Raw genomic sequence first — 21,168 nt, 5'->3', positions numbered from 1 at the left:
ACAGCTGTACATGTCTCTCTTACTTTCTACCCTAGGTGAAGGAGAACTATAAGGAGCTGCAGAAAGCACCATTTCCAACAATCACCATCTGTAGACATAGTTAGCGCACAGCTGTACCTGTCTCCCCTACTTTCTTCCCTACGTGAAGGAGAACTGTAAGGAGCTGCAGAAAGCACCATTTCCAACAATCACCATCTGTAGACATAGTTAGCGCACAGCTGTACCTGTCTCCCCTTCATTCTTCCCTACGTGAAGGAGAACTGTAAGGAGCTGCAGAAAGCACCATTTCCAACAATCACCATCTGTAGACATAGTTAGCGCACAGCTGTACATGTCTCTCTTACTTTCTACCCTAGGTGAAGGAGAACTGTAAGGAGCTGCAGAAAATACTATTTCTACATTGACCACCTAAGGACGTAGTTAGCGCACACCTGTACTTGTCTCTCTTACTGTTTATCCTAGGTGTAGAAGAACCGTAAGAAGCTGCAGAAAGCAACATTTCCAACAATCACCATCTGTAGACATAGTTAGCGCACAGTTGTACCTGTCTCCCCTTCTTTCTTCCCTACGTGAAGGAGAACTGTAAGGAGCTGCAGAAAGCACCATTTCCAACAATCACCATCTGTAGACATAGTTAGCGCACAGCTGTACCTGTCTCCCCTTCTTTCTACCCTAGGTGAAGGAGATCTGTAAGGAGCTGCAGAAAGCACCATTTCCAACAATCACCATCTGTAGACATAGCTATCGCACAGCTGTACATGTCTCTCTTACTTTCTACCCTAGGTGAAGGAGAACTGTAAGGAGCTGTAGAAAATACTATTTCCAACATTGACCACCTAAGGACCTAGTTAGCGCACACCTGTACTTGTCTTCCTTACTGTTTACCCTAGGTGTATAAGAACCGTAAGAAGCTGCAGAAAGCAACATTTCCAACAATCACCATCTGTAGACATAGTTTGCGCACAGCTGTACATGTCTCCCCTTCTTTCTTCCCTAGGTGAAGGAGAACTGTAAGGAGCTGCAGAAAGCACCATTTCCAACAATCACCATCTGTAGACATAGTTAGCGCACAGCTGTACATGTCTCTCTTACTTACTACCCTAGGTGAAGGAGAACTGTATGGAGCTGCAGAAAGCAACATTTCGAACAAGCACCATCTGTAGACATAGTTAGCGCACAGCTGTACCTGTCTCCCCTACTTTCTTCCCTACGTGAAGGAGAACTGTAAGGAGCTGCAGAAAGCACCATTTCCAACAATCACCATCTGTAGACATAGTTAGCGCACAGCTGTACCTGTCTCCCCTACTTTCTTCCCTACGTGAAGGAGAACTGTAAGGAGCTGCAGAAAGCACCATTTCCAACAATCACCATCTGTAGACATAGTTAGCGCACAGCTGTACCTGTCTCCCCTTCTTTCTTCCCTAGGTGAAGGAGAACTGTAAGGAGCTGCAGAAAGCACCATTTATAACAATCACCATCTGTAGACATAGTTAGCGCACAGCTGTACCTGTCTCCCCTTCTTTCTTCCCTTGGTGAAGGAGAACTGCAAGGAGCTGCAGAAAGCACCATTTCCAACAATCACCATCTGTAGACATAGTTAGCGCACAGCTGTACCTGTCTCCCTTTCTTTCTTCCCTAGGTGAAGGTAAACTGTAAGGAGCTGCAGAAAGCACCATTTCCAACAATCACCATCTGTAGACATAGTTAGCACACACCTGTACTTGTCTCTCTTACTTTCTACCCTAGGTGAAGGAGAACTGTAAGGAGCTGCAGAAAGCAACATTTCCAACAATCACCATCTGTAGACATAGTTAGCGCACAGCTGTACCTGTCTCCCCCTCTTTCTTCCCTAGGTGAAGGAGAACTGTAAGGAGCTGCAGAAAGCACCATTTGCAACAATCACCAGCTGTAGACATAGTTAGCACACAGCTGTACTTGTCTCTCTTACTTTTTACCCTAGGTGAAGGAGAACTGTAAGGAGCTGCAGAAAGCAACATTTCCAACAATCACCATCTATAGACACAGTTAGCACACAGCTGTACCTGTCTCCCCTTCTTTCTACCCTAGGTGAAGGAGAACTGTAAGGAGCTGCAGAAAGCACAATTTCCAACAATCACCATCTGTAGACATAGTTAGCGCACAGCTGTACATGTCTCTCTTACTTTCTACCCTAGGTGAAGGAGAACTATAAGGAGCTGCAGAAAATACTATTTCCAACATTGACCACCTAAGGACGTAGTTAGCGCACACCTGTACTTGTCTCCCTTACTGTTTACCCTAGGTGTAGAAGAACCGTAAGAAGCTGCAGAAAGCAACATTTCCTACATTCACCATCTGTAGACATAGTTAGCGCACAGCTGTACCTGTCTCCCCTTCTTTCTTCCCTAGGTGAACGAGAACTGTAAGGAGCTGCAGAAAGCACCATTTCCAACAATCACCATCTGTAGACATAGTTAGCGCACAGCTGTACATGTCTCTCTTACTTTCTACCCTAGGTGAAGGAGAACTATAAGGAGCTGCAGAAAGCACCATTTCCAACAATCACCGTCTGTAGACATAGTTAGCGCACAGCTGTACCTGTCTCCCCTACTTTCTTCCCTACGTGAAGGAGAACTGTAAGGAGCTGCAGAAAGCACCATTTCCAACAATCACCATCTGTAGACATAGTTAGCGCACAGCTGTACCTGTCTCCCCTTCTTTCTTCCCTGCATGAAGGAGAACTGTAAGGAGCAGCAGAAAGCACCATTTCCAACAATCACCATCTGTAGACATAGTTAGCGCACAGCTGTACATGTCTCTCTTACTTTCTACCCTAGGTGAAGGAGAACTGTAAGGAGCTGCGGAAAATACTATTTCCAACATTGACCACCTAAGGACGTAGTTAGCACACACCTGAAATTGTCTCCCTTACTGTTTACCCTAGGTGTAGAAGAACCGTAAGAAGCTGCAGAAAGCAACATTTCCAACATTCACCATCTGTAGACATAGTTAGCGCACAGCTGTACCTGTCTCCCCTTCTTTCTTCCCTACGTGAAGGAGAACTGTAAGGAGCTGCAGAAAGCACCATTTCCAACAATCAGCCATCTGTAGACATAGTTAGCGCACAGTTGTACCTGTCTCCCCTTCTTTCTTCCCTACGTGAAGGAGAACTGTAAGGAGCTGCAGAAAGCACCATTTCCAACAATCATCATCTGTAGACATAGTTAGCGCACAGCTGTACCTGTCTCCCCTTCTTTCTACCCTAGGTGAAGGAGATCTGTAAGGAGCTGCAGAAAGCACCATTTCCAACAATCACCATCTGTAGACATAGTTAGTGCACAGCTGTACATGTCTCTCTTACTTTCTACCCTAGGTGAAGGAGAACTATAAGGAGCTGCAGAAAGCACCATTTCCAACAATCATCGTCTGTAGACATAGTTAGCGCACAGCTGTACCTGTCTCCCCTACTTTCTTCCCTACGTGAAGGAGAACTGCAAGGAGCTGCAGAAACCACTATTTCCAACAATCACCATCTGTAGACATAGTTAGCGCACAGCTGTACCTGTCTCCCCTTCTTTCTCCCCTGCATGAAGGAGAACTGTAAGGAGCTGCAGAAAGCACCATTTCCAACAATCACCATCTGTAGACATAGTTAGCGCACAGCTGTACATGTCTCTCTTACTTTCTACCCTAGGTGAAGGAGAACTGTAAGGAGCTGCATAAAGCACCATTTCCAACATTCACCATTCACCATATCTTGACATAGTTAGCGCACACCTGGACATGTCCCCATTACTTTCTAACCTAGGTGAAAGGGAACTGGAAGGAGCTGCAGAAAGCACCATTTCCAACATTCACCACCTGTAGACATAGTTAGCGCACAGCTGTACCTTTCTCCCCTTCCTTCTTCCCTAGGTGAAGGAGAACTGTAAGGAGCTGCAGAAAGCACCATTTCCAACAATCACCAGCTGTAGACATAGTTAGCGCACAGCTGTACATGTCTCTCTTACTTTCTACCCTAGGTGAAGGAGAACTGTAAGGAGCTGCAGAAAGCACCATTTCCAACAATCACCATCTGTAGACATAGTTAGTGCACAGCTGTACCTGTCTCCCCTTCTTTTTTCCCTACGTGAAGGAGAACTTTAAGGAGCTGCAGAAAGCACCATTCCCAACATTCACCATCTGTAGACATAGTTAGCGCACAGCTGTACATGTATCCCTTACTTTCTACCCTAGGTGAAGGAGAACTGTAAGGAGTTGCTGAAAGCACCATTTCCAACATTCACCATCTCTTGACATAATTAGCGTACACCTGGGCATGTCCCCATTACTCGCTAACCTAGGTGAAAGCGAACTGTATGGAGCTGCGCAAAGCACCATTTCCAACATTCACCATCTGCAGACATAGTTAGCGCACAGCTGTACATGTCTCTCTTACTTTCTACCCTAGGTGAAGGAGAACTGTAAGGAGCTGCAGAAAGCATCGTTTCCAACAATCACCATCTGTAGACATAGTTAGCGCACAGCTGTACCTGTCTCCCCTTCGTTCTTCCCTAGCTGAAGGTAAACTGTAAGGAGCTGCAGAAAGCACCATTTCCAACAATCACCATCTGCAGACATAGTTAGCGCACACCTGGACATGCCCCATTACTTTCTAACCTGGGTGAAAGGGAACTGTAAGGAGCTGCAGAAAGCACCATTTCCAACAATCACTATCTGTAGACATAGTTAGCGCACAGCTATACATGTCTCCCTTACTTTCTAGCCTAGGTGAAGGAGATCTGTAAGGAGTTACTGAAAGCACCATTTCCAACATTCACCATCTCTTGACATAATTAGCGCACACCTGGGCATGTCCCCATTACTTTCTAACCTAGGTGAAAGAGAACTGTATGGAGCTGCGGAAAGCACCATTTCCAACATTCACCATCTGCAGACATAGTTAGCGCACAGCTGTACATGTCTCCCTTACTTTCTACCCTAGGTGAAGGAGAACTGTAAGGAGCTGCAGATAGCACCATTTCCAACAATCACCATCTGTAGACATAGCTAGCGCACAGCTGTACATGTCTCTCTTACTTTCTACCCTAGGTGAAGGAGAACTGTAAGGAGCTGCAGAAAGCACCATTTCCAACAATCACCATCTGTAGACACAGTTAGCGCAAAGCTGTACCTGTCTCCCCTTCTTTCTTCCCTAGGTGAAGGAGAACTGTAAGGAGCTGCAGAAAGCACCATTTCCAACAATCACCAGCTGTAGACATAGTTAGCGCACAGCTGTACATGTCTCTCTTACTTTCTACCCTAGGTGAAGGAGAACTGTAAGGAGCTGCAGAGAGCACCATTTCCAACAATCACCATCTGTAGACATAGTTAGCGCACAGCTGTACCTGTCTCCCCTTCTTTCTTCCCTAGGTGAAGGAGAACTGTAAGGAGCTGCAGAAAGCACCATTTCCAACAATCACCAGCTGTAGACATAGTTAGCGCACAGCTGTACATGTCTCTCTTACTTTCTACCCTAGGTGAAGGAGAACTGTAAGGAGCTGCAGAAAGCACCATTTTAAACAATCACCATCTGTAGACATAGTTAGCGCACAGCTGTACATGTCTCTCTTACTTTCTACCCTAGGTGAAGGAGAACTGTAAGGGGCTGCAGAAAGCACCATTTCCAACAATCACCATCTGTAGACATTGTTAGCGCACAGCTGTACCTGTCTACCCTACTTTCTTCCCTACGTGAAGGAGAACTGTAAGGAGCTGCGGAAAGCACCATTTTAAACAATCACCATCTGTAGACATAGTTAGCGCACAGCTGTACATGTCTCTCTTACTTTCTACCCTAGGTGAAGGAGAACTGTAAGGAGCTGCAGAAAGCACCATTTCCAACAATCACCATCTGTAGACATAGTTAGCGCACACCTGTACATGTATCCCTTACTTTCTACCCTAGGTGAAGGAGAACCGTAAGGAGCTGCAGAAAGCACCATTCCCAACAATCACCATCTGTAGACATAATTAGCGCACAGCTGTACCTGTCTCCCCTTCTTTTTTCCCTACGTGAAGGAGAACTTTAAGGAGCTGCAGAACGCACCATTCCCAACATTCACCATCTGTAGACATAGTTAGCGCACAGCTGTACATGTATCCCTTACTTTCTACCCTAGGTGAAGGAGAACTGTAAGGAGTTGCTGAAAGCACCATTTCCAACATTCACCATCTCTTGACATAATTAGCGTACACCTGGGCATGTCCCCATTACTCGCTAACCTAGGTGAAAGCGAACTGTATGGAGCTGCGCAAAGCACCATTTCCAACATTCACCATCTGCAGACATAGTTAGCGCACAGCTGTACATGTCTCTCTTACTTTCTACCCTAGGTGAAGGAGAACTGTAAGGAGCTGCAGAAAGCATCGTTTCCAACAATCACCATCTGTAGACATAGTTAGCGCACAGCTGTACCTGTCTCCCCTTCGTTCTTCCCTAGCTGAAGGTAAACTGTAAGGAGCTGCAGAAAGCACCATTTCCAACAATCACCATCTGCAGACATAGTTAGCGCACACCTGGACATGCCCCATTACTTTCTAACCTGGGTGAAAGGGAACTGTAAGGAGCTGCAGAAAGCACCATTTCCAACAATCACTATCTGTAGACATAGTTAGCGCACAGCTATACATGTCTCCCTTACTTTCTAGCCTAGGTGAAGGAGATCTGTAAGGAGTTACTGAAAGCACCATTTCCAACATTCACCATCTCTTGACATAATTAGCGCACACCTGGGCATGTCCCCATTACTTTCTAACCTAGGTGAAAGAGAACTGTATGGAGCTGCGGAAAGCACCATTTCCAACATTCACCATCTGCAGACATAGTTAGCGCACAGCTGTACATGTCTCCCTTACTTTCTACCCTAGGTGAAGGAGAACTGTAAGGAGCTGCAGATAGCACCATTTCCAACAATCACCATCTGTAGACATAGCTAGCGCACAGCTGTACATGTCTCTCTTACTTTCTACCCTAGGTGAAGGAGAACTGTAAGGAGCTGCAGAAAGCACCATTTCCAACAATCACCATCTGTAGACACAGTTAGCGCACAGCTGTACCTGTCTCCCCTTCTTTCTTCCCTAGGTGAAGGAGAACTGTAAGGAGCTGCAGAAAGCACCATTTCCAACAATCACCAGCTGTAGACATAGTTAGCGCACAGCTGTACATGTCTCTCTTACTTTCTACCCTAGGTGAAGGAGAACTGTAAGGAGCTGCAGAAAGCACCATTTCCAACAATCACTATCTGTAGACATAGTTAGCGCACAGCTATACATGTCTCCCTTACTTTCTAGCCTAGGTGAAGGAGATCTGTAAGGAGTTACTGAAAGCACCATTTCCAACATTCACCATCTCTTGACATAATTAGCGCACACCTGGGCATGTCCCCATTACTTTCTAACCTAGGTGAAAGAGAACTGTATGGAGCTGCGGAAAGCACCATTTCCAACATTCACCATCTGCAGACATAGTTAGCGCACAGCTGTACATGTCTCCCTTACTTTCTACCCTAGGTGAAGGAGAACTGTAAGGAGCTGCAGATAGCACCATTTCCAACAATCACCATCTGTAGACATAGCTAGCGCACAGCTGTACATGTCTCTCTTACTTTCTACCCTAGGTGAAGGAGAACTGTAAGGAGCTGCAGAAAGCACCATTTCCAACAATCACCATCTGTAGACACAGTTAGCGCAAAGCTGTACCTGTCTCCCCTTCTTTCTTCCCTAGGTGAAGGAGAACTGTAAGGAGCTGCAGAAAGCACCATTTCCAACAATCACCAGCTGTAGACATAGTTAGCGCACAGCTGTACATGTCTCTCTTACTTTCTACCCTAGGTGAAGGAGAACTGTAAGGAGCTGCAGAGAGCACCATTTCCAACAATCACCATCTGTAGACATAGTTAGCGCACAGCTGTACCTGTCTCCCCTTCTTTCTTCCCTAGGTGAAGGAGAACTGTAAGGAGCTGCAGAAAGCACCATTTCCAACAATCACCAGCTGTAGACATAGTTAGCGCACAGCTGTACATGTCTCTCTTACTTTCTACCCTAGGTGAAGGAGAACTGTAAGGAGCTGCAGAAAGCACCATTTTAAACAATCACCATCTGTAGACATAGTTAGCGCACAGCTGTACATGTCTCTCTTACTTTCTACCCTAGGTGAAGGAGAACTGTAAGGGGCTGCAGAAAGCACCATTTCCAACAATCACCATCTGTAGACATTGTTAGCGCACAGCTGTACCTGTCTACCCTACTTTCTTCCCTACGTGAAGGAGAACTGTAAGGAGCTGCGGAAAGCACCATTTTAAACAATCACCATCTGTAGACATAGTTAGCGCACAGCTGTACATGTCTCTCTTACTTTCTACCCTAGGTGAAGGAGAACTGTAAGGAGCTGCAGAAAGCACCATTTCCAACAATCACCATCTGTAGACATAGTTAGCGCACACCTGTACATGTATCCCTTACTTTCTACCCTAGGTGAAGGAGAACCGTAAGGAGCTGCAGAAAGCACCATTCCCAACAATCACCATCTGTAGACATAATTAGCGCACAGCTGTACCTGTCTCCCCTTCTTTTTTCCCTACGTGAAGGAGAACTTTAAGGAGCTGCAGAACGCACCATTCCCAACATTCACCATCTGTAGACATAGTTAGCGCACAGCTGTACATGTATCCCTTACTTTCTACCCTAGGTGAAGGAGAACTGTAAGGAGTTGCTGAAAGCACCATTTCCAACATTCACCATCTCTTGACATAATTAGCGTACACCTGGGCATGTCCCCATTACTCGCTAACCTAGGTGAAAGCGAACTGTATGGAGCTGCGCAAAGCACCATTTCCAACATTCACCATCTGCAGACATAGTTAGCGCACAGCTGTACATGTCTCTCTTACTTTCTACCCTAGGTGAAGGAGAACTGTAAGGAGCTGCAGAAAGCATCGTTTCCAACAATCACCATCTGTAGACATAGTTAGCGCACAGCTGTACCTGTCTCCCCTTCGTTCTTCCCTAGCTGAAGGTAAACTGTAAGGAGCTGCAGAAAGCACCATTTCCAACAATCACCATCTGCAGACATAGTTAGCGCACACCTGGACATGCCCCATTACTTTCTAACCTGGGTGAAAGGGAACTGTAAGGAGCTGCAGAAAGCACCATTTCCAACAATCACTATCTGTAGACATAGTTAGCGCACAGCTATACATGTCTCCCTTACTTTCTAGCCTAGGTGAAGGAGATCTGTAAGGAGTTACTGAAAGCACCATTTCCAACATTCACCATCTCTTGACATAATTAGCGCACACCTGGGCATGTCCCCATTACTTTCTAACCTAGGTGAAAGAGAACTGTATGGAGCTGCGGAAAGCACCATTTCCAACATTCACCATCTGCAGACATAGTTAGCGCACAGCTGTACATGTCTCCCTTACTTTCTACCCTAGGTGAAGGAGAACTGTAAGGAGCTGCAGATAGCACCATTTCCAACAATCACCATCTGTAGACATAGCTAGCGCACAGCTGTACATGTCTCTCTTACTTTCTACCCTAGGTGAAGGAGAACTGTAAGGAGCTGCAGAAAGCACCATTTCCAACAATCACCATCTGTAGACACAGTTAGCGCACAGCTGTACCTGTCTCCCCTTCTTTCTTCCCTAGGTGAAGGAGAACTGTAAGGAGCTGCAGAAAGCACCATTTCCAACAATCACCAGCTGTAGACATAGTTAGCGCACAGCTGTACATGTCTCTCTTACTTTCTACCCTAGGTGAAGGAGAACTGTAAGGAGCTGCAGAAAGCACCATTTCCAACAATCACCATCTGTAGACATAGTTAGCGCACAGCTGTACATGTCTCTCTTACTTTCTACCCTACGTGAAGGAGAACTGTAAGGAGCTGCAGAAAGCACCATTTCCAACAATCACCATCTGTAGACATAGTTAGCGCACAGCTGTACCTGTCTGCCCTACTTTCTTCCCTACGTGAAGGAGAACTGTAAGGAGCTGCAGAAAGCACTATTTTAAACAATCACCATCTGTAGACATAGTTAGCGCACAGCTGTACATGTCTCTCTTACTTTCTACCCTAGGTGAAGGAGAACTGTAAGGAGCTGCAGAAAGCACCATTTCCAACAATCACCATCTGTAGACATAGTTAGCGCACAGCTGTACCAGTCTACCCTACTTCCTTCCCTACGTGAAGGAGAACTGTAAGGAGCTGCGGAAAGCACCATTGCCAACAATCACCATCTGTAGACATAGTTAGCGCACAGCTGTACCTGTCTCCCCTTCGTTCCTCCCTAGCTGAAGGTAAACTGTAAAGAGCTGCAGAAAGCACCATTTCCAACAATCACCATCTGCAGACATAGTTAGCGCACACCTGGACATGTCCCCATTACTTTCTAACCTAGGTGAAAGGGAACTGTAAGGAGCTGCAGAAAGCACCATTTCCAATATTCACCATCTGTAGACATAGTTAGCGGACAGCTGTACATGTCTCTCTTACTTTCTACCCTAGGTGAAGGAGAACTGTAAGGAGCTGCAGAAAGCACCATTTCCAACATTCACCATCCGTAGACATAGTTAGCGCACAGCTGTACAAATCTCCCTTACTTTCTAACCTAGGTGAAGGAGAACTGTAAGGAGCTGTAGAAAGCACCATTTCCAACATTCACCATCTCTAGACATAGTTAGCGCACACCTCCACATCTGTCCCCTACTTTATACCCTAGGAGAAGAAGAACTGTAAGGGGCTGCTGAAAGCACCATTTCCAACATTCACCATCTGTAGACATAGTTAGCGCACAGCTGTACATGTCTCCCTTACTTTCTATCCTATGTGAAGGAGGACTGTAAGGAGCTGCAGAAAGCACCATTCCCAACATTCACCATCTGTAGACATAGTTAGCGCACAGCTGTACATGTATACCTTACTTTCTACCCTAGGTGAAGGAGAACTGTAAGGGGTTGCTGAAAGCACCATTTCCAACATTCACCATCTCTTGACATAATTAGCTCACACCTGGGCATGTCCCCATTACTCGCTGACCTAGGTGAAAGAGAACTGTATGGAGCTGCGGAAAGCACCATTTCCAACATTCACCATCTGCAGGCATAGTTAGCGCACAGCTGTACATGTCTCCCTTACTTTCTACCCTAGGTGAAGGAGAACTGTAAGGAGCTGCAGAAAGCACCATTTCCAACATTCACCATCCGTAGACATAGTTAGCGCACAGCTGTACATGTCTCCCTTACTTTCCACCCTAGGTGAAGGAGAACTGTAAGGGGCTGTAGAAAGCACCATTTCCAACATTCACCATCTCTAGACATAGTTAGCGCACACCTCCACATCTGTCCCCTACTTTATACCCTAGGAGAAGAAGAACTGTAAGGGGCTGCTGAAAGCACCATTTCCACCATTCACCATCTCTAGACATAGTTAGCGCACAGCTGTACATGTCTCCCTTACTTTCTACCGTAGGTGAAGGAGAACTGTAAGTAGCTGCAGAAAGCACAATTTCCAACATTCAACATCTGTAGACATAGTTTGCGTACAGCTGTACATGGATACCTTACTTTCTAACCTAGTTGAAGAAGAAATGTAAGGAGAGCACAAAGCACCATTTCGAACATTCTCCATCTCTAGACATAGTTAGCGCACTGCTGTACATGTCTCCCTTACATTCTACCCTAGGTGAAGGAGAACTGTAAGGAGCTGCAGAAAGCACCATTTCCTACATTCACCATCTCTAGACATAGTTAGTGCACACCTGTACAAGTCTCACTTTCTTTCTACCCTTGATGAATGAGAACTGTAAGGAGTTGCAGCATGCACAATTTCCAACATTCCCCATGTGTAGACATTGTTAGCGCTCTGCTGTGCATGTCTCACTTACTGTCTACCCTAGGAGAACAACTATAACGAGCTGCAGAAAGCACCATTTCCAACATTCACCTTCTGAAGGCCATTAGCGCACAGCTGTACATGTCTCCCTTACTTTCTTCCCTAGGTGAAGAAGAACTGTAAGGAGCTGCAGAAAGCACCATTTCCAACATTCACTATCTGTAGGCATAGTTAGCGCACAGCTGTACATGTCTCCATTACTTTCTACTCTGGGTGAAAGAAAACTGTAAGAAGGTGCAGAAAGCACCATTTCAAACATTCACCATCTGTAGACATAGTAGCGCACACCTGTACATGTCTCCCTTACTTTCTACCCTACGTGAGGAAGAACTGTAAGGAGCTGCCGAAAGCACCGTTTCCAACATGGCGCACAGCTGTACATGTCACCCTTACTTTCTACCCTAGGTGAAGCAGAACTGTGAGCATCTGCAGAAAGCACCATTTCCAACATTCACCATCTGTAGACATAGGTAGGGCACACCTTTACATGTCTTCCATACTTACTACCCTTGATGAAGACGAACTGTAAGGAGCTGCACCAGGTACAATTTCCAACATTCACTGTGTGTAGACGTAGTTAACGCACTTCTGTACATGTCTGTTTACTTTCTTCCCTAGGTGAAGAAGAACTGTAAGGAGCTGCAGAAAGCACCATTTCCAACATTCACCATCTCTTGACATAGTTAGCGCACTCCTTTACATGTCCCCATTACTTTGTACCCTTGATGGAGAAGAACTGTATGGAGCTGCAGAAAGCACCATTTCCAACATTCACCATCTGTAGACATAGTTAGCACACAGCTGTACATGTCTCCATTATTTTCTACCATAGGAGATCGAGAACTGTTAGGAGCTGCAGAAAGCACCATTTCCACCATTCACCATCTGTAGACATAGCTGCGCACAGATGTACTTGTCTCCCTTACTTTCTACCCTATGTGAAGGAGAACTGAGAGGACCTGCAGAAAGCACCATTTCCAACATTCACCATCTCTAGACATAGTTAGCGCACAGCTGTACATGTCTCCCTTACTTACTACCCAAAGTGAAGGAGAACTGTAAGGAGCTGCAGATGGCACCATTTCCAACATTCACCACCTCTAGACATAGTTAGCGCACTGCAGTACATTTCTCCCTTACTTTCTACCCTTGATGAATAAGAACTGTAAGGAGCTGCAGCAAGCACAATTTCCAACATTCCCCATGTGTAGACATAGTTAGCACACTCCTGTACATGTCTCCCTTACTGTTTACCCTAGGTGAAGAAGAACAGTAAGGAGCTGCAGAAAGCACTATTTCCAACATTCACCATCTTTAGACATAGTTAGTGTACAGCTGTACATGTTGCCCTTACTTTCTACCCTAGGTGAAGGAGAAGGAGAAGTGTAAGGAGCTGCAGAAATCACCATTACCAACATAGACAATCTCTGGACATAGTTAGCGCACTGCTATACATGTCTTCCTTACTGTCTTCCTTACTGTCTACCTTAGGTGAAGAAGAACTATAAGGAGATGCAGAAAGCACCATTTACAACATTCACCATCTGTAGACATAGTTAGCGCACAGCTGTACATGTATCCCTAACTTTCTACCCTAGGTTAAGGATATTTTTAAGGAGCTGCAGAAAGCACCGTTTCAAACATTCACCATCTGTAGACATAGTTAGCGCTCTGCTGTACATGTCTCCCTTACTGTCTACCCTAGGTGGACAACTATATGGAGCTGCAGAAAGCACCATTTCCAACATTCACCTTCTGAAGACCGTTAGCGCACAGCTGTACATGTTTCCCTTACTTTCTTCCCTAGGTGAAGGAGAAATGTAAGGAGCTGCAGAAAGCACCATTTCGAACAATCACTATCTGTAGACATAGTTAGCGCACAGCTGTACATGTCTCCCTTACTTTCTACCCTAAGTGAAGGGGAACTGTAAGGAGTTGCTGAAAGCACCATTTCCAACATTCACCATCTCTTGACATAATTAGGGCACACCTGGGCATGTCCCCATTGCTTGCTAACCTAGGTGAAAGAGAACTGTAAGGAGCTGCAGAAAGCACCAGTTCCAACATTCAGCATCTGCAGACATTGTTAGCGTACACCTGAACATGTCTCCCTTACTTTATACCCTAGGTGAAGGATAACTGTAAGGAGCTGCAGAAAGCACCATTTCCAACATTCACCATCTGTAGACATAGTTTGCACACAGCTGTACATGGCTCCATTACTTTCTAACCTAGTTGAAGAAGAAATGTAAGGAGAGCAGAAAGCACCATTTCGAACATTCACCATCTCTAGACATAGTTAGCGCTCTGCTGTACATGTCTCCCTTACTGTCTACCCTAGGTGAACAACTATAAGGAGCTGCAGAAAGCACCATTTCCAACATTCACCATCTCTTGGCATAGTTAGCGCACACCTGGACATGTCCCCATTACTTGCTAACCTAGGTGAAAGAGAACTGTATGGAGCTGCGGAAAGCACCATTTCCAACATTCACCATCTGTAGACATAATTAGCGCACAACTGTACATGTCTCCCTTACTTTCTACCCTAGGTGAAAGAGAACTGTAAGGAGCTGCAGAAAGCACCACTTCCAACATTCAACATCCGTAGACATAGTTAACGCACAGCTGTACATGTCTCCCTTACTTTCTACCCTAGCTGAAGGAGAACTGAAAGGAGCTGTAGAAAGCACCATTTCCAACATTCACCATCTGTAGACATAATTAGCGCGCACATGTACATGTCTCCCTTACCCTCTTCCCTAGGTGAAGGAAAATTGTAAGGAGCTGCAGAGAGCACCATTTCCAACAATCACCGTTTGTAGACATAGTTAGCACACAGCTGTAAATGTCTCCCTTACTTTGTACCCTAAATGAAGAAGAACTATAAGGAGCTGAAGAAAGCTTTCTTACCAAAATTCACCATCTGAGGACATAAATACTGCACTGCTGAGTATGTCTACTTTACTTTCATTTCCAGGCGAAAAAGAACTGTAAGGAACTCAGAAAGGAACATTTCCAACATTCACGGTCTGTAGACATAGTTAGCGCACATCTGTACATGTCTCCCTTGCTTTCTACCCTAGGTGAAGGAGAACTGTAAGTAGCTGCAGCAAGCACAATTTCAAACATTCACTATCTGTAGACATAGTAGCGCACACCTGTACATGTCTCCCTTACTTTCTACACTTGGTGAAGATAAACCGTAAGGAGCTGCCGAATGCACCATTTATATCATTCACCATCTGTAGGCATAGTTTGCCCACAGCTGAACATGTCCCCCTTACTTTCTATCCTAGGTGAAGAGAACCTGTAAGGAGCTGCAGAGAGCACCATTTCCAACATTCACCATCTCTAGACATAGTTAGTGCACACCTGTACATGTCTCCCTTACTTTCTCCCTAGGTGAAGGAGAAATGTAAGGAGCTGCAGAAAGCACAATTTCCAACATTCACCATCCGTAGCCATAGTTAGCGCACAGTTGTACATGTCTCCCTTACTTGCTACCTTAGTTGAAGGAGAACTGTAGGGAGCTGCAGAAACCACCATTTCCAACATTCATCATCTGTAGACATAGTTAGCGCGCACCTGTACATGTCTCCCTTACTTTCTTCCCTAGGTGAAGAAAAACTGTAAGGAGCTGCAGAAACCACCATTTCCAACATTCATCATCTCTAGTCATAGTTAGCGCACAGCTCCACATGTGTCCCTTTCATTCTACCCTTGATGAAGGAGAACTGAAAGGAGCTGCAGAAAGAACGTTTTCCAACATTCACCATCTCTAGACATAGTTAGCCCACACCTCACATGTCTCCCTTACATTCTACCCTTGATGAAGGAGAACTGAAAGGAGCTGCAGAAAGCACCATTTCCAATATTCGCAATGTGTAGTCATAGGTAGCACACCGCTGTAGATGTCTCCCTTACAATCTACACTAGGTGAAGGAGAACTGTAAGGAGCTCCTGAAAGCACCATTTCCAACATTCACAATCTGTAGACACAGTTAGCGCACAGCTGTACATATCTCCCTTACTATCTACCCTAGATGATGAAGAACAGTAGGGAGCTGCAAAAGCACCATTTCATACATTCACCGTGTGTAGACATAGTTAGCACACAGCTGTACATGTCTCCCTTACTTTCTACCCTAGGTGAAGGAGAACTGTAAGGAGTTGCTGAAAGTACCATTTCCAACATACACCATCTGTAGACATAGTTAGCGCTCTGCTGTACATGTCTCCCTTACTGTCTACCCTAGGTGAACAACTATAAGGAGCTGCAGAAAGCACCATTTCCAACATTCACCATCTGTTGACATAGTTAGCGCACACCTCCACATCTGTCCCTTAATTCCTACCCTCGGTGAAGAAGAACTGTAAGGTGCTGCAGAAAGCACCTTTTCCAACATTCACAATCTGTAGTCTTAGTTAGCGCACAGCTGTACATGTCTCCCTCACATTCTACCCTAGGCGAAGGAGAAATGTAAGGGGCCGCAGAAAGCACCATTTCCAACATTCACCATCTCTAGACACAGTTAGCACACACCTGTACAAGTCTCCCCTACTTTCTACCCTTGATGAATAGGAACTGTAAGGAGCTGCAACAAGCACAATTTCCAACATTCCCCATGTGTAGACATAGTTAGCGCACTCCTGTACATGTCTCCCTTACTGTTTACCCTAGGTGAAGAAGAACTGTAAGGATCTGCAGAAAGCACCATTTCCAACATTCACCATCTCTAGACATAGTTAGCCCACACCTCACATGTCTCCCTTACATTCTACCCTTGATGAAGGAGAACTGAAAGGAGCTGCAGAAAGCACCATTTCCAACATTCACCATCCGTAGACATAGTTAGCGCGCACCTGTACATGTCTCCCTTACTTTCTACCCTTGATGAAGAAGAACTGTAAGGCGCTGCAGAAATCACCATTTCCAACATTCACAATCTGTAGATATAGTTGTTGTACAGCTGTACTTGTCTCCCTTACTTTCTACCCTAGGTGAAGGAGAACTGTAAGGAGCTGCAGAAAGCACCATTTCCAACATTCACCATCTCTGGACATAGTTAGCGCACACCTCCACATCTGTCCCTTACTTTCTACCCTAGGTGAAGAAGAACTGGAAGGAGCTGCACAAAGCACCATTTCCAACATTCGCAATGTGTAGTCATAGATAGCACACCGCTGTAGATGTCTCCCTTACAATCTACACTAGGTGAAGGAGAACTGTAAGGAGCTGCAGAAAGCACCATTTCCAACATTCACCATCTCTAGACATAGTTAGCGCACTGCTGTACATGTCTCCCTTACATTCTACCCTAGGTGAAGGAGAACTGTAAGGAGCTGCAGAAAGCATCATTTCCAACATTCACCATCTCTAGGCATAGTTAGTGCTAACCTCCACATGTGTACCTTTCATTCTATCCTTGATGAAGGAGAACTGAAAGGAGCTGCAGAAAGCACCATTTCCAACATTCACCATCTGTAGACATATGTAGCGCACACCTGTACATGTCTCCCTTACTTACTACCCTTGATGAAGAAGAACTGTAAGGAGCTGCAGCAAGCACAATTTCCAACTTTCACTATGTGTGGACGTAGTTAACGCACTTCTGTACACGTCTCCTTACTTTCTACCCTAGGTGAAGAACAATTGTAAGGAGCTGCAGAAAGCACCATTCCCTACATTCACCATCTGTAGACATAATTAGCACACTGCTGTACATGTCTGTTACTCTCTACCGTAGGTGAAGGAGAACTGTAAGGAGTTGCTGATAGCACCATTTCCAACATTCACTATCTCTTGACATAGTTAGCTCACACCTGGACATGTCCCCATTACTTGCTAACCTAGGTGAAAGACAACTGTATGGAGCTGCGGAAAGCACCATTTCCAACATTCACCATCTCTAGACATACATAGCCCACACCTCACATGTCTCCCTTACTTTCTTCCCTAGGTGAAGGAGAACTGCAAGCAGCTGCAGAAAGCACCATTTCCAACATTCACCATCTCTAGACATAGTTAGCCCACACCTCACATGTCTCCCTTATATTCTACCCTTGATGAAGGAGAACTGAGAGGAGCTGCAGAAAGCACCATTTCCAACATTCACCATCTGTAGGCATAGTTAGCGCACACCTGTACATGTCTCCCTTACTTTCTACCCTTGATGAAGAATAACTGCAAGGCGCTGCAGAAATCACCATTTCCAGCATTCACAATCTGTAGACATAGTTAGCACATTGTTGTACATGTCTCTTTTTCTTTCTATCCTATATGAAAGAGAACTGTAAGGAGCTGCAGAAAGCACCATTTCCTACATTCACCATCTGTAGACCAAGTTAGCGCACAGCTGTACATGTCTCCCTTAGTTCCTACCCTAACTGAAGAATAACTGTAAGAAGCCGCAGGAAGCCTTATTTCCAAAATTCACTATCTGTAGACATAGTTAGCACACTAATGTACATGTCTCCCTTACTTTCTACCATAGATGAATAAGAACTTTAGGAAGCTGAAGAAAGCTCTCTTATCAACATTCACCATCCGTTGACATAGATAGTGCACTGCTGAGTATGTCTCCGTTACTTTTGTAGGCGAAAAGGAACAGTAAGGAGGTGCAGAAAGCACAATTTCCAACATTCAGCATGTGTAGTCATAGTTAGGTCACAGCTGAACATGTCTCTCTTACTTTCTACCCTAGATGAAGTTGAACTGTAAGGAGCTGCAGAAAGCTTTCTAACCAACATTCACCATCTGTGGACATAGATAGTGCACTGCTGAATATGTCTCCTTTACTTTCTATCCTACGCGAAAAAAACTGTAAGGTGCTGCGGAAAGCACCATTTCCAACATTCAGCATTTGTAGACATTGTTAGTGCACAGCTGTACATGTCTCTCTTACTTTCTACCCTAGATGAAGTAGAACATTCACCATCTGTAGACATAGTTAGCACACGAGCCTCTCTTTGTAGATTTAACTACTGCAGAGTTAGACATATCACCCTTTTTACTTAACCCTAGAAGGAAAATTCCTGAATGAAGCTGCAGAAAGTTTCTCACCCACTAGGGACTTTGTGGATATGGTATCTACAAATCCATACTCATTGCAATACATTATTAGCTGTTTCTTAGTAACATGTAGGCCCTTATGCCATGTAGCAGTGTATTTGAATGTCTCTAATTTGACAGATCCTCAGTAATTTTGTAGATGAATGTTGCATCAGATGTCTGATTACACAATTCCATAAATTAAAGTTCCCTCATTTACAGGTGTAGATCTGATACCTGAAAGCACCAGAGAGATATTCAATCAGTTTCTGTTAGTGCAAGTTTTGTGGCCAATATGTCAGTGTCAATCCACTATCATGCTCCAAAATTTCACACTGCAGCCCAAGCCTGGTCCCTCTACATAGGGAAAACTCCTGCTGACAATGTTCCTAAAAGCACAACCACTCCCTGACAGCAACAACAGGTTTATGTCTCGAGAAGCATCTCACCCAAAGATGGCATAACCGAACACGGCTATCCACCCCCTGTAGTTTGAGAATGGGTTTCTCTGACCAGGCAACAAGTATACGTCAATCCAGGGTCACATCTCAACACTCCTGTATCCACTCGAAATCGTTATCCAAATGTTTTCAGTTCAACATGGGAACCTTTATAGCTGAGGACATGTGACATCTCACATCTTACTCGAGGTTTCAGTCTTTCCCCACTTGTTACTCACACACACACACACACACACACACACACACACACACACACACACACACACACACACTCTCACACACACACACACACACACACTCCCCCCCCACACACACTCACACACACACTCCCCCCCCACACACACACACACTCCCCCCCACACACACACTCACACACTCCCCCCCACACACACACTCACACACTCACACACTGACACACTCACACACTCACACACTCACACACTCACACACTGACACACTGACACACTGACACACTGACACACTCACACACTCACACACTGACACACTGACACACTGACACACTGACACACTGACACACTGACACACTGACACACTGACACACTGACACACTGACACACTGACACACTCACACACTCACACACTCACACACTGACACACTCACACACTGACACACTGACACACTCACACACTCACACACTCACACACTCACACACTCACACACTCACACACTCACACACTCACACACTCACACACTGACACACTGACACACTGACACACTGACACACTGACACACTGACACACTGACACACTGACACACTGACACACTGACACACTGACACACTGACACACTGACACACTGACACACTGACACACTGACACACTGACACACTGACACACTGACACACTGACACACTGACACACTGACACACTGACACACTGACACACTGACACACTGACACACTGACACACTGACACACTGACACACTGACACACTGACACACTCACACACTGACACACTCACACACTGACACACTGACACACTGACACACTGACACACTCACACACTCACACACTCACACACTCACACACTCACACACTCACACACTCACACACTCACACACTCACACACTCACACACTCACACACTCACACACTCACACACTCACACACTGACACACTGACACACTGACACACTGACACACTGACACACTGACACACTGACACACTGACACACTGACACACTGACACACTGACACACTGACACACTGACACACTGACACACTGACACACTGACACACTGACACACTGACACACTGACACACTGACACACTGACACACTGACACACTGACACACTGACACACTGACACACTGACACACTGACACACTGACACACTGACACACTGACACACTCACACACTCACACACTCACACACTCACACACTCACACACTCACACACTCACACACTCACACACTGACACACTCACACACTCACACACTCACACACTCACACACTCACACACTCACACACTCACACACTCACACACTCACACACTCACACACTCACACACTCACACACTCACACACTCACACACTCACACACTCACACACTGACACACTGACACACTGACACACTGACACACTGACACACTGACACACTGACACACTGACACACTGACACACTGACACACTGACACACTGACACACTGACACACTGACACACTGACACACTGACACACTGACACACTGACACACTGACACACTGACACACTGACACACTGAC

Source organism: Schistocerca nitens, unplaced genomic scaffold (genome assembly GCF_023898315.1).
Source record: "Schistocerca nitens isolate TAMUIC-IGC-003100 unplaced genomic scaffold, iqSchNite1.1 HiC_scaffold_380, whole genome shotgun sequence".
NCBI classification, from domain to species: Eukaryota; Metazoa; Arthropoda; class Insecta; order Orthoptera; family Acrididae; genus Schistocerca; species Schistocerca nitens.
This window is presented reverse-complemented; position numbering follows the sequence as displayed.